Here is a 12,500-nt window from a genome sequence, read left to right on the forward strand (position 1 = left end):
ATATACACATATATACATTATATATATGTATATATACTTATATAAATATATATATATATATATATATATATATATATATGAATATACACTCTTCTAATCATCTAATTAAGGCCAAAAGGTAGTAAACTCAATGCAGAAATATATATAATATATATTGTGTACACATATATATATATATATATATATATATATATATATATATATATATATGTACATATATACTATACTGTATGTACATATATATATATATATATATATATATATATATATATATATATATATATATATATGTATATATATATATTACTGTATATGTGTACACACACACATATATATATACATATATACATATATGTGTGTGTTTATATATGCATATATATGTATATAAATACATATATGTGTATATAAGTATATATATATATATATATATATATATATATATATATATATATATGTGTGTGTGTGTGTGTGTATGTATACTGTATATATATATATATATATATATATATATATATATATATATATATATATATATATATATATACATATATATATATATATATATATATATATATATATATATTTATGATATTTCCTGGGGAATTGCTTACCGTGAGCCAGTTATAGACCCTAAATGAATGGTTTTGGTACTTATCTCTATTTTTGTATAAAATCTGACTGCTGTTGATTCAGGAAATTGTAAACACAAGGAAAAAGGGTTTTTTTATCTGAGCTGAGGGTGCTACTCACAAGGTATTTGTAAGCAAACACGTTAGGGTAAGTTTAAACGTGTACTTATATGAAATGAAATATCAGATGATGAAATGGACTAATCAGGCATGCAAGGCCTGAGAGGTTAATTATAACTGGGAAAACTTGAAAGTTTATCTGTCGGTGTGACGATGCTGACACAAGGCACAGTCAAGAGAGGTTTCCACAGCTAACAAGCCCTCTGTAAAGAGAGAGGTTCACGAATTAAAAGCCATTAAGGATGCAGTAAAATATACATAGGACAAGGCGAGCACAGAGGGTGCCAAGAAGCCATGAACACACGATTTTATGTAATTATTTAAACACAGGCATTTACGTAACACTGACCTAACAAGGCGTGGTTGATATGGAAATACTGGCTCTTAGAAGTGGAAATAAGAAGTTAGTACGAGAATTAAGCAGTGTGACTGACATGGAAGAACTTTTGCAACAGATCACTTTACCTTGTAGAAGAGGTGGCTTCAGCAAGGGAAAATGGCAGTGGAAGGGATAGGGCTTCACTGGTAAGAAGACTATAGGTCCCTACAAGATAGGACCACGTGGTGGGGCCTGGCTCTCTGAAGGAGATGTGTCTTGCTCGCATCCAGCTATTGTCTCTCGCTTGCTCCTTCGGTGAGACCCTTTATATGACCTCAGTTCAGGGGTTGGTTTCATCTATGACTAAGTCCCAGGTGTGCAGGCCAGCTGTCTTTTTCTCTTAATCTGTCCTCCTGGCTCACCTCATGATATGTTCGAGAAGAGAAAGTTGAAAGACAATTAAAAGATTAAGGGAGGGGTCTATATTCCTTTCGCCCTTCCTTGTCAGGCAGTGACCAAAATGCACTGCTATATTTTCCAACTTTTAATGAAGCAGGTGGTGGCTGGGATTCTTGGGAAAATATAATAACTCCTGCCCAAGTTGACATCTCGCACCTTCAGCCAGGTGCGAATGTCTACCAAACCAAGGATTCAGCAGACAAATGCTTTATATTACTCTAACTTTCTCGTTAATGGCACTCATGTATATTTAGTAACGTAAATCTCTCTGTGTCATATGAGATATATGAAAATTTACTTAATAAAGAATTCAGTATATTACGTTAATCGCAGAGTAAGAAAAAAATAAAGGTTTTAACCTTAGATTACTGTTACTTTAAAACAGGTACATTTACAACTATAAGAAAGTTACTGTAAATATTAACCACAATAACTGTATGTGATTTCCTTAATGTAAGTCTTAAAATAATCATGCACTTAACTTTTAATAGTTGTTATAGTCAAAGATATACAGTTACTTCGCCTTGAGGTGGCATTACAATGAAATACGCATGGTCTTCGTTAGGTGTTGCCATGTTATTTAAGGTGAAGGCACAGTGCCAGACATGGCACTAAAGTCAGTGGTGCTTATGAGCACGAAGCTAAGTACAATGAAGGACAGACGGTCTTTCTAATTCACAGACTTGGGGTGTGAGTTACGAAGGAATAACAAAGAAGGCAAATGATAATGTTAAAGAAAAATGATGATTAATATCTCAAAATGATATTCTTTAGCCAATGAAAATGGCTTAGGTTTATTCTTTTGCTCAAGAGGCTTCGAAAGGAAGTCGTAAGACTTACAAAATTGGGACGTCTGTCAGTTGCACTCTGCATTGGCAGAGTGGTAACAAGGTAAACTATAAGCCTTTGTGAGGTGTAAAATAATATGGTTAATTGAACAAAATAATGAAAGGAAAAATGTTAAAGAAAAGAAAGTTACATAGTTATAAGAAAAGTAAACAGGTGAGGAAACCTGATACCCTCTTCTGGATAGAGGTGCCATGGTCCTCATAGGATAAAAGGGTGGCACTGTGCCAATTTTACATTGGTGCCAGGAGCACTCAGCAGCCCCTCTAAGCTACCTGACATTACCTACGCCTGTGATTTCTGCCACAGATCTCTTCAGGGTGATGGTTCTCCTTGGTAGGGGAATCAGTCGAACCAAGTCCGAGGAGGACATTGGAGTGCCACCTGTGTTGGCTTCTTTGGCAACCGAAGCAGGGGCATTCATTTCAGGCTCTATCCCAAGTCGCCGCAGTTCCGTGAGTTCATTGGCCATTTGAGACATGGCAGAATCCTTACCCAAGGTCGTGTCCGCGGGGGGCCGAGAAAGAGAGGAAAAGGTTGCGGTGGGCGTGACTGGCTTGCAGGTTACCATGACCAGTTCAGGCAAGGGTTGCGAGGCCGCACCTTCGGTTGAGCTTCTGCTATGGTCGGGAGGGTCCATCTCTCTTACCGACGGTGGTAGCGGAGCCAGGCCGGGAGAAGAGAGGGGATCCTGATTGGGATCTCTTGAATGGAGATTGAGGGCGTGCTCTGGCGTTAGTTCTAAGGCAGGGTCAGGCATTTACTCGTCGTTCGGGAAGGACGGAGCTTGGCACTGCTCAGTGCACACAAGTGGCACTGGCAGAGATTGTGAATCGAGTTTGGAATCTCCTGGAGGGAGATCTATTTGGGGCCCTGGCACTGGCCCTGGGGCAGGGCTGGGCACTGGAATGGGATCTGGGATCGATCGTGAGGGAGGCGGCCACTACACATCGTACTCAGGTGGCACTGGCAGTGTAATGATTGTAGGCATTTGAGACTTACTCGTGCCTAATGAATGATTTGGGGGATTTGGACCCCTGGATTGCTGTAACTTAATAGGGGACTGGAAATCCTGTCCCAGGAGGATGTCATAACCTCCAGGAATATAGCTTGCTACTGCAAGATTGCGAATTTTGGATCTGTGGGGTCTTGTGACTCTAAATTTAACCGTAGGGAGTATCATTTTAAATTGATTGATACCCTTAGTTGTGGTGAGTTTACGTCGGTTAATGATAACTCCATAGGGAGCTTTGTCTTTCCTTATGAGGGAAATTTGCGTGCCAGAGTCATCAAATGCCTTGACCTGGCATGCGGGGTAGCTACCTCGAGGAGGTGCCATACATATGGGACCCTCGGCTGGAGGGGCTAAAGACGTGGGATTTGTAACTGCCAAGTCAATGGTGGGAGTACTTGGTTTATTATTGGGGCATTTAGCCCATGTGGGGGAGTGGCCATAAACTTTGCAAGCTGTGCAATAGCTCTGGCTATAATCCCTTCGTGGCACTGTCCTTGTGGGGGCCGCAGGCTTGTTAGTTGGTGGATTCCCAGGGGAGGGTTTGTTTCGGCACTGCTCGGTGGAATGCCTGGCTTTCTTGCAGAACCCCCACACAACAGGTTTCTGCGAGTGCCCATTCTTGGGCAGAGGGGTGTGGGAGGTAAAAGGAGGAGGGCATATTTTACGTCCCAATGAACTTGCATGAGAGTGATGGGTGTCCCACGTGTCGGCGAGGCGACAGCACTCCGCCAGAGTCGTGGGCACTTTTTAGCTTACATGGGTGGCTAGGGTGGAAGGGGCGTAATATAAAAAAATGTTAAATCTTGAACCGCTTGAGGGTGTCCTCAGTGGTGGAGACTCCTAGGGACTCTAGCCATTTAGAGAGGGCCCTACCTCACTGATACGCCCAGTCAGACCAGGTCTGTCCTGCTTCTTTTATCTGGCCTCTCCAGCATTGTCTCCAGCATTCGGGGGTGATTTCATAAGCTTTTGTGATCGCCTGGCGCACTTCCACCCATTTCCTTTGATCTTCCTCAGGGAGGGTGTTAAAAGCAATTAGACCCTTTCCTCCAAGGAATTTTCCCAAGAGTAGGGAGACTTCAGCGGGAGCGAGTGGGTAGGAGCTAAGGGCCCTTTCCGCCTGATCGAGCTACACCTCGGGCTCAGACTCGGTCCACTTAGGCATAAAAGTATGAGCCTGAGTGAGGGCGGATGCCCTAGGGGCTGGAGAGGAACTGGCAGTGCCAATTTGGGCCATCTGTAGCTCATGGGCCCGCTGCCTTTCCTCCCTTTTGAGCCTATCCTTTCTTTCTTGTTCTTCCCTGGCAAGTCTATCCAGCCTATCTTGTTCTTCCTTCTCCTTTCTCTCTTGTTCTTCCTTCTTCTCCTTTCTCTCCTGTTCCTCCTTTGCAAGTTTATCTAGCCTATCTTGCTCTTCCTTCTCCCTTCTCTCTTGTTCTTCCTTTGCTAGTTTATCTAGCCTATCTTGCTCTTCCTTTTCTAGTTTATCTAGCCTATCTTGCTCTTCCTTCTTCGCCTTTCTTTCCTTCTCCCTCTCCTGCCGTTCTGCTTCTCTTTCCACCTTGTCATCATCTACTTTCTCTTGGACCCACTCCCTCAGGGCTTGTCCTGACAGTCCTATGTCCTTTCCAGTGGACATATAGAACTTGAAGTCTTCGTTTTGTTGGGCTCTGAATGTCGTAGACATCTTGAGATAACGCTTATATGGGTGTGACCCTTTAAAAAATCAATGTCTGAATAAGACTAAAATTTCAAGGTTTCTGAAAATCCAAGTTTGTTCGTGATGAACTTACCTTAATATGTCTGAATAAGACTTAGTTGGTTCTTTGATGAACGAATTTTAATATGTCTGAATAAGACTTAGCAGTGTGTTCTTGATGAATGAATTTTAATGTCTGAATAAGACCTAGTTGGTTCTTTGATGAACGAATTTTAATATGTCTGAATAAGACTTAGTTTGTTCTTGATGAACGAATGTTAATATGTCTGAATAAGACTTAGTGTGTACTTGGTGAACGAATTGTAATATGTCTCAAAAGATGTAAATTATATTCTATTACATGCACGGACTTGGCCGGCTATTGCGTGAATGTTGGTGTTTTTTGGTTCGCCTCATAGGACGTGATTTGTTCGCGGGGAACAGATTTTTTAATTTTGTCTAGTAGGACGTGGTTTCAGATTCACGCACGGACTCGGCTGGCTATCGCATGAATCTTAAGGCATGGTTCGGGGAGCATTCGCCCGTTCCCAATTTTGCCTCGTAGGGCGTGGAGTTGTTCACAAGGAACTGGTTTGGTTTTGTCCCGGAGGACGTAGAAATTTTATGTTATTTCGCGCATGGACAAGCTAAGGTGTGAATTTGTGTTTTCTTGTGATAAGAAACAAATTTTTTTTCTTCTTCTTCTTAGGGGAGTCCCGATACGGGTTAGGTTTGGGAACTCAGTGAGCGTCGTGACACTCTTAGAATAATAGCCCCAACGAAATAAATAAAATAAAATAAACTGAAAAAAATAAAAAGAAAGGACATAGTGTAAACCTAAAAAAAAAAAATGGAGAGAGACTGATAACTGGCACAGAGGGGGGGGGCGGGGGTAAGGTTTACGCACGGATACAAATTGGTGGCTTAGAAAGCCAGCCTTTTTAGAAGTACACTTCTATTTATTTTTATAGAAGTGGTAAATTCATCGTCGAGAGACGGATAAGTTAAAATTATATTATTTGCAAGTTACACTGATAAATGTGTTTTGCCAGCCCTAATAAGAGCCTTTTCCTCCAGTCCTAATATAAGCACAAAACTTAATTCTATCATGCACGGGTGCTGTTTGCCTAAGTCACGTGCATATGTAATTGCCCTTCCCTATTTTTAGCCCACACGCTTGGGTTTGCGAAGTAACTGACAGCTCAAGGTCACCTGGTACGCAGGGCAATGACCAGCATGGGCATTTAACCAAGACTGACCCCACTTACACAAACACTAATCTGCTTATGGTTTGTTTGGAAGATAAAGTTTTTCTCTTAGGCTTACCCAAAATTTTCCTTGGGAATGGCATGAAGGCCATGCGGTCACAGTGGACTTTTTAAGCAAAACAAAAGATAACCACAAATAAACAGCAATAGAGAAAAAAAAAGGTTCCTTGCACTTATGAATGAAATAGCGGGAATGCTTTAAAATGAAACAGAATTTATCAGCTGCTGTGCTGTGTGAAGGAATGTGTACAAATAAAATATGAAGCAAACAAATTTTACGCTTTCTGAGATTTTACTCTACAGTGTTTGCCTAACGGATTCCTAACCTCTACGAGAGAGAGAGAGAGAGAGAGAGAGAGAGAGAGAGAGAGAGAGAGAGAGAGAGATTAAACTCTCTGAATACCAGCAATACAGAAATGTCCTGATTGACCCACGTGGGATCTAAAACATGTGCCTAGCTATTCCAAGACGACAAATTGTCTGGATAACATGAGGAGAAAATACATGCACTATTTCCTTTTTTATTTTCAACACTTCTTAAATCCCTAGCTAGTCTATGTGAAAACATGCAAGCCCTCATGCAGGGCTATCAAAACTTGTGCAACGGATACTAACTTTCTCTTCTCGATGAGTGGATTGCAAGCACTTGCCTAACATTTCCTTATTTCTATTTTCAGTCATAATTTTGCTTCCTATCCTAACATAAAATAAAAATACTCACTGTGTGGAAACTCCTTGTCTGTACGTTTGAGGAATTTATGCAAAAAGGTTCGTTTCTTTGGCTTGCACCCAGCCTAGCTTTGCTAGTCACTGATACAGCAAGTTGCAAGGGGCAAGGATTTAATCTGCAACATGCAGATTGCGAGATCTACAGCAATTGGTCACCATTTTTACGATTTTTCCTGGGGAAATGCTTACCATGAGCCAGTTATAGACTCTAAATGAATTATTTCAGTACTTACCTCTATTTTTGTATAAAATCTGACTGCTGTTGATTCAGGAAATTGTAGAAACAAGGAAAAAAGGGGGGGGTTTATCTGAGCTGAGGGCTCTGCTCACAATGTATTTGTAAGTAAACGCGTTAGGGTAAGCTTAAACGTGTACTTATATGAAATGAAATATCAGAAGATGAAATGGACTAATCAGGCATGCAAGGCCTGAGAGGTTAATTATAACTGGGAAAACTTGAAAGTATATCCATCGGTGTGACAATGCTGACACAAGGCACAGTCAAGAGAGATTTCCACAGCTAACAAGCCCTCTGTAAAGAGAGAGGTTCACGAATGAAAAGCCAGTAAGGATGCAGTAAAATATACATAGGACAAGGCGAGCACAGAGGGTGCCAAAAAGCCTTGAACACACGATCTTATGAAATTATTTAAACACAGCCATTTACGTAACACTGACCTAACAAGGCAAGGTTGATATGGAAATACTGGCTCTTAGAAGTGGAAATAAGAAATTAGTACGAGAATTAAGCAGTGTGACTGACATGGAAGAACTTTTGCAACAGATCACTTTACCTTGTAGAAGGGGTGGCTTCAGCAAGGGAAAATGGCAGTGGAAGGGATAAGGGTTTCACTGGTAAGAAGACTATAGGTCCCTACAAGATAGGACCACGTGGTGGGGCCTGGCTCTCTGAAGGAGATGTGTATTGCTTAGTGTCCAGCTATTGTCTCTTGTTCTTTCGCTGAGGAGTGAGACCCTTTATATGACCTCAGTTCAGGGGTTGGTTTCATCTGTGACTAAGTCGCAGGTGTGCAGGCCAACTGTCTTTTTCTCTTAATCTCCCTTCCTGGCTCACCTCATGTCTCTGTAAACAAAAAGTCTTCTCAGTCATATGTTCAACAAGAGAAAGTTGAAAGACAATTAAAAGATTAGGGGAGGGCTTATATTCCATTTCGCCCTTCCTTGTCAGGCAGTGACCAAAATGTACTAGGACACTGTACATACATACACACATATATGTGTATGTGTGTATATGTATATAATATATATATATATATATATATATATATATATATATATATATATATATATATATATATATATATATATATATATATAAATAAATGTTATATATGTACATATTATCAGAAAGAAAGCTACAAACGTCCTTTAATATATTATTCACTCTTCTTTGGAAATAATATATTTTCATATATGTTCTAAGGGGAATTTTTCTAGTTGATAATAAGTCCACCGTCCCGTGGGGTCGAACCAGCGACGGACGAGGAATCAGGACTACAGTGACGCACTAACGAAATCGGCCACAAGAGAGGTATAAGTGAATAACATCTCCCATCAACTCACCCATCGAACTCAGGTGTTTTGCGTTTGGAGACGATATCCACCCACCTCTGCCTTAGTCGAATAGAAATGGGATGTCGCTTGGCAGCGGATGATGTGAAATGAAAGTGACTGGGAAGATTGTTTCAAGGCTGTGCCTTTGTTTTGGCTAGACGGCTCACATGAGGTATTGTTTACAAAGTGACTACAAAATGGTGGCTTGGGTGCGTGCAGGCAAGTTACAACATCTGAGTGTTGGGTATGAGTTTGAAGTGGCGGGCTTATGACGTCACGCGGGCGAACATATAAGGCAAGGCAGAAACAACACACGCTCTCTTACTACTTTACAATTTAAATAAATGAACACTAAATTTCTCAGATAGAGTGATTAATGCCTATACGTAGGCACAAATTGTTAACTTAAAACATCATCAAGGAGTTTACGTTAACTTAAAATATGGAGAACAAGATCTGAGGTGGAGGTGACGTACCCACGTGTTTGGCGGAGCTTAGGCCAGGTGATCAGGAGAAAGCATACATGAGACCACTATGCTGTGAGTTGCCACACTTGGTATTCTTAAACAAGCGTGAATTTTCGAAGTTCAATCCACTACAAAGGAATTGCGCACTTCCAGTGAAGTGACTGTTTTTGAATAAGACACTTAGCTAACTTCCACTGCTAACCCATGCAATAATTCCCTTCCTAAATACCTAACTACCTACTGCCTACCCCAGTGTTGGACACAGCTCTCTGCTAGCTACCTCTATCAGCTGCTATCTCAATGCCAGAAATTTGCGGCTGTTTATTTAGCATCGCTAAATTAAGAACACTCAATGCTCTAGTGTATATTTTCTGTTATATAGCTGTAAATCACTTCTTTTTAAAACACTTCTTATTCTCTATCCATTCTTAACGTCTTCTTAACAGTATAACAATTATAGTTATCCTTTGCCTGTTACCTTTTGCCTCGGTTCTGTCAACCTGTTCTTCAGCCTTGTGTAATTAATGAAATCGATTTAATTTGCGATTAATTTTATTCCTAGGTTCGTTTCACCTCTGTAGACTAGCTAGAATTCGCTATTACTTAGAGATCGTGGCAACGGTCGACACTGTTACATGCTGGGTCAGGTTGGAGGATTAGAAATGAATTTAATTGATGTTTGCCTTATGGACCAACACCCAGATCCCAGTATGTAACCAATAAATGTAAATAATGATCCCACTTACCTTGTAATTATATTGGTGGGCTTGCAATCCCATCATCAATTGCACACTCAATGTGCCACAGCAGTCATAGTTACAAATGGAACAGAAATAATCTGTTAGGCTACAGCCCAACAAAAGAGAGGAACAAGAACCTTATAATAACTGTAAAGTAACTGGCTTCTACAGTGAAATGAATATTCTGCAGTGGTAATGCTTGATGGAGCCATAACACGTGGCTCTCAATGACTATCAATTTAGAGAAGTTATCGTGTCATTGGCAAGGATAAGATGAACTCTTCTAAGGCAAACATTCACAAGGTGCAGATTGCAGAACATGAGGGGCCAGATAACCAGACTGTGGAAAAAATTCCCAGGTAAGCATTCATAGATGCAAAAGATCCCTCGTCATGACCAACAGGCTTTCTGGCCGGACTGTGCTGACACTACTACCGCTTCTGCAATGATAAAGATTTTCTGCAGATATTTCAGGAAGATCAGTGTCCCACTCTGCCTCAGGACCAGTGGTGGACCTCAGTTCACCAGCCATGGATTCAGGGATTTTGTGGAGCGATGGGGAGTATATCATTTTGTTACTTTCCTGTACTACCCACAGTCCAGTGGCCATGCCGAGGCCACTGTGAAGGCTGTGAAGCATCTTATACTGAAGACAGCACCCTCCAGCAACATCGACTGTGAAGACTTTGACCGTGTCCTCTTGGAGTTACAGAACACTCCAAACTTCACAGGCCGCTCCCCTGCACAAATCCTATATGGCCATCCACTTCGCGTGTTCCTGCTCATCCTCAGTCATTCTCCCAGAAATAGCTGGAGAAAACTGAGGACTGAGATCACCGTGCTGCCACCAGAGCCAAACTTGTACAGAGGTCGTACAATCAACATGCACGTCCCCTACCCAGGCTAGAAATTGGACAGTGAGTCAGGATCCAGGATCCAACTTCTCACCACTGGGACAAGGTCGGGATTGTCATGAGCCATGGCAGGTCATGGGACTATGAAGTATGTCTCCCCAGCAGACAAGTATGCTGGAGAAACCAGCGCTGACCCTCTACCTCACATCCCTGTGGACCTTCACATGGCACAAAAGAGTCCTCCGACATCCCTCCTACAGCCCCACATAGATCTCCCAGGCTTTCCAGATGAAGAACCCACTTGAGATGGGACTGCAAGCATGAAGGGGGGAGGGAGGTGTAGATACTATAATCTATATGTAACGTGCATTTGTCATTGTATAACATTCTCACCTCCCATGCATATATCATTGTATATTGATAAGTGCCAATTGTATTATGGCCTCACATGTATATTGAGAATTGGCAACCAAACACATTTAAATCCAATGTCTCTCAGTACACTGCTTCCTCTCTCTGCCGAGTTCGGTTGCTCACATGCATTGTCCTTGTTGCATTGTAACCTTACCTAATAAAGAACCTGCATTTTAGATGAGCTTGTTTCACATCTCATCCCACCCAACAATATATATATATTGCATATATATGTGTGTATATATATATATATATATATATATATATATATATATATATATATATATAATATATATAATATATATATATATATATATATATATGTGTGTACAGTATGTGTATGTATGTATGCATGTGTGTGAAATCCTGTTTTGGTTATTTTGAGATGAAATTCAGTGAGACTAAAAAGGCCATTCAGATATGGCAGGCTAAATAAGGTTATAAAATCGAAATGATTAAAATGCATTCGAAAGTAGAATTGTGTGTGTCTAGTGCTGCTATATGGACTTAAGTTTTACGATAATGAATTACATAGGAGAGGTTTTACCTATTTGAAAATATTTTATGATAATGAATTATATCTAGACGGTTTTATCTATTTGAAAATAAAGCTTCAAGAAGAATGTTAGGAGTCTCAAAGCAGCATAGAGTTACTGTAGAAGTGATACCATAAGAAAAATTGCAGAAGTTCCATGTCCTGATAAGATAATGAAGAAAGGAAGATGGATGGCTTGGACATGTCCTCTGCACAGCCCATAGGATAATAGTAAGTGATAGTGTCACCTGGGCTCCAGTGGGCGCAATAGGAGTTGAGAGATCCAACCTTCTTGGATGAGAACTAAGAGAAGGGAGGCTGGACATGAGTGGAGATTTGTGGAAGATAAATCGCAAGAAAGATAGGAGCAATGAAATTTAAAAAGGCATTTTGTGTGACACAATGTTGGGACGATGACTTATATTTATATACATATGCAAACATATATGTATATATGTATGTATGTATATGTATATATATATATATATATATATATATATATATATATATATATATATATATATATATATATATATATATATATATTTATATATTGTCACGAAGTGATCAAGTACCTAGTTATTACACAAATATTAAAACCCAAAATTGACCTCACTTCAGCCAGATACCTGAAACCTCATAACAATAATATTATGACTGAACATTCTAAAGGCAACAGTGATCCCTTAAAACTTGCTTAACACTTGAAAAATCAATCTAAGTTTTATCAAGTTATGGGTGAGGTAACAACTGTTAATAAACAAATAAACTAGGGGAAAAAGGCCATCGCTCCATCAAACACTATAATTGTTTCCCTGGTTCTAATTCACT

At 40.2% G+C, this 12,500-nt stretch overlaps 1 protein-coding gene across 1 annotated transcript in view; it reads left to right on the plus strand.

The window, feature by feature from the left end:
• Positions 1–12,500, plus strand: part of LOC136837582 (BAI1-associated protein 3-like) — a 571,736-nt gene that overhangs the window by 467,166 nt on the left and 92,070 nt on the right. The window lies entirely within an intron of this gene.

This window comes from Macrobrachium rosenbergii, chromosome 4 (assembly GCF_040412425.1).
Source record: "Macrobrachium rosenbergii isolate ZJJX-2024 chromosome 4, ASM4041242v1, whole genome shotgun sequence".
Lineage (NCBI taxonomy): Eukaryota > Metazoa > Arthropoda > Malacostraca > Decapoda > Palaemonidae > Macrobrachium > Macrobrachium rosenbergii.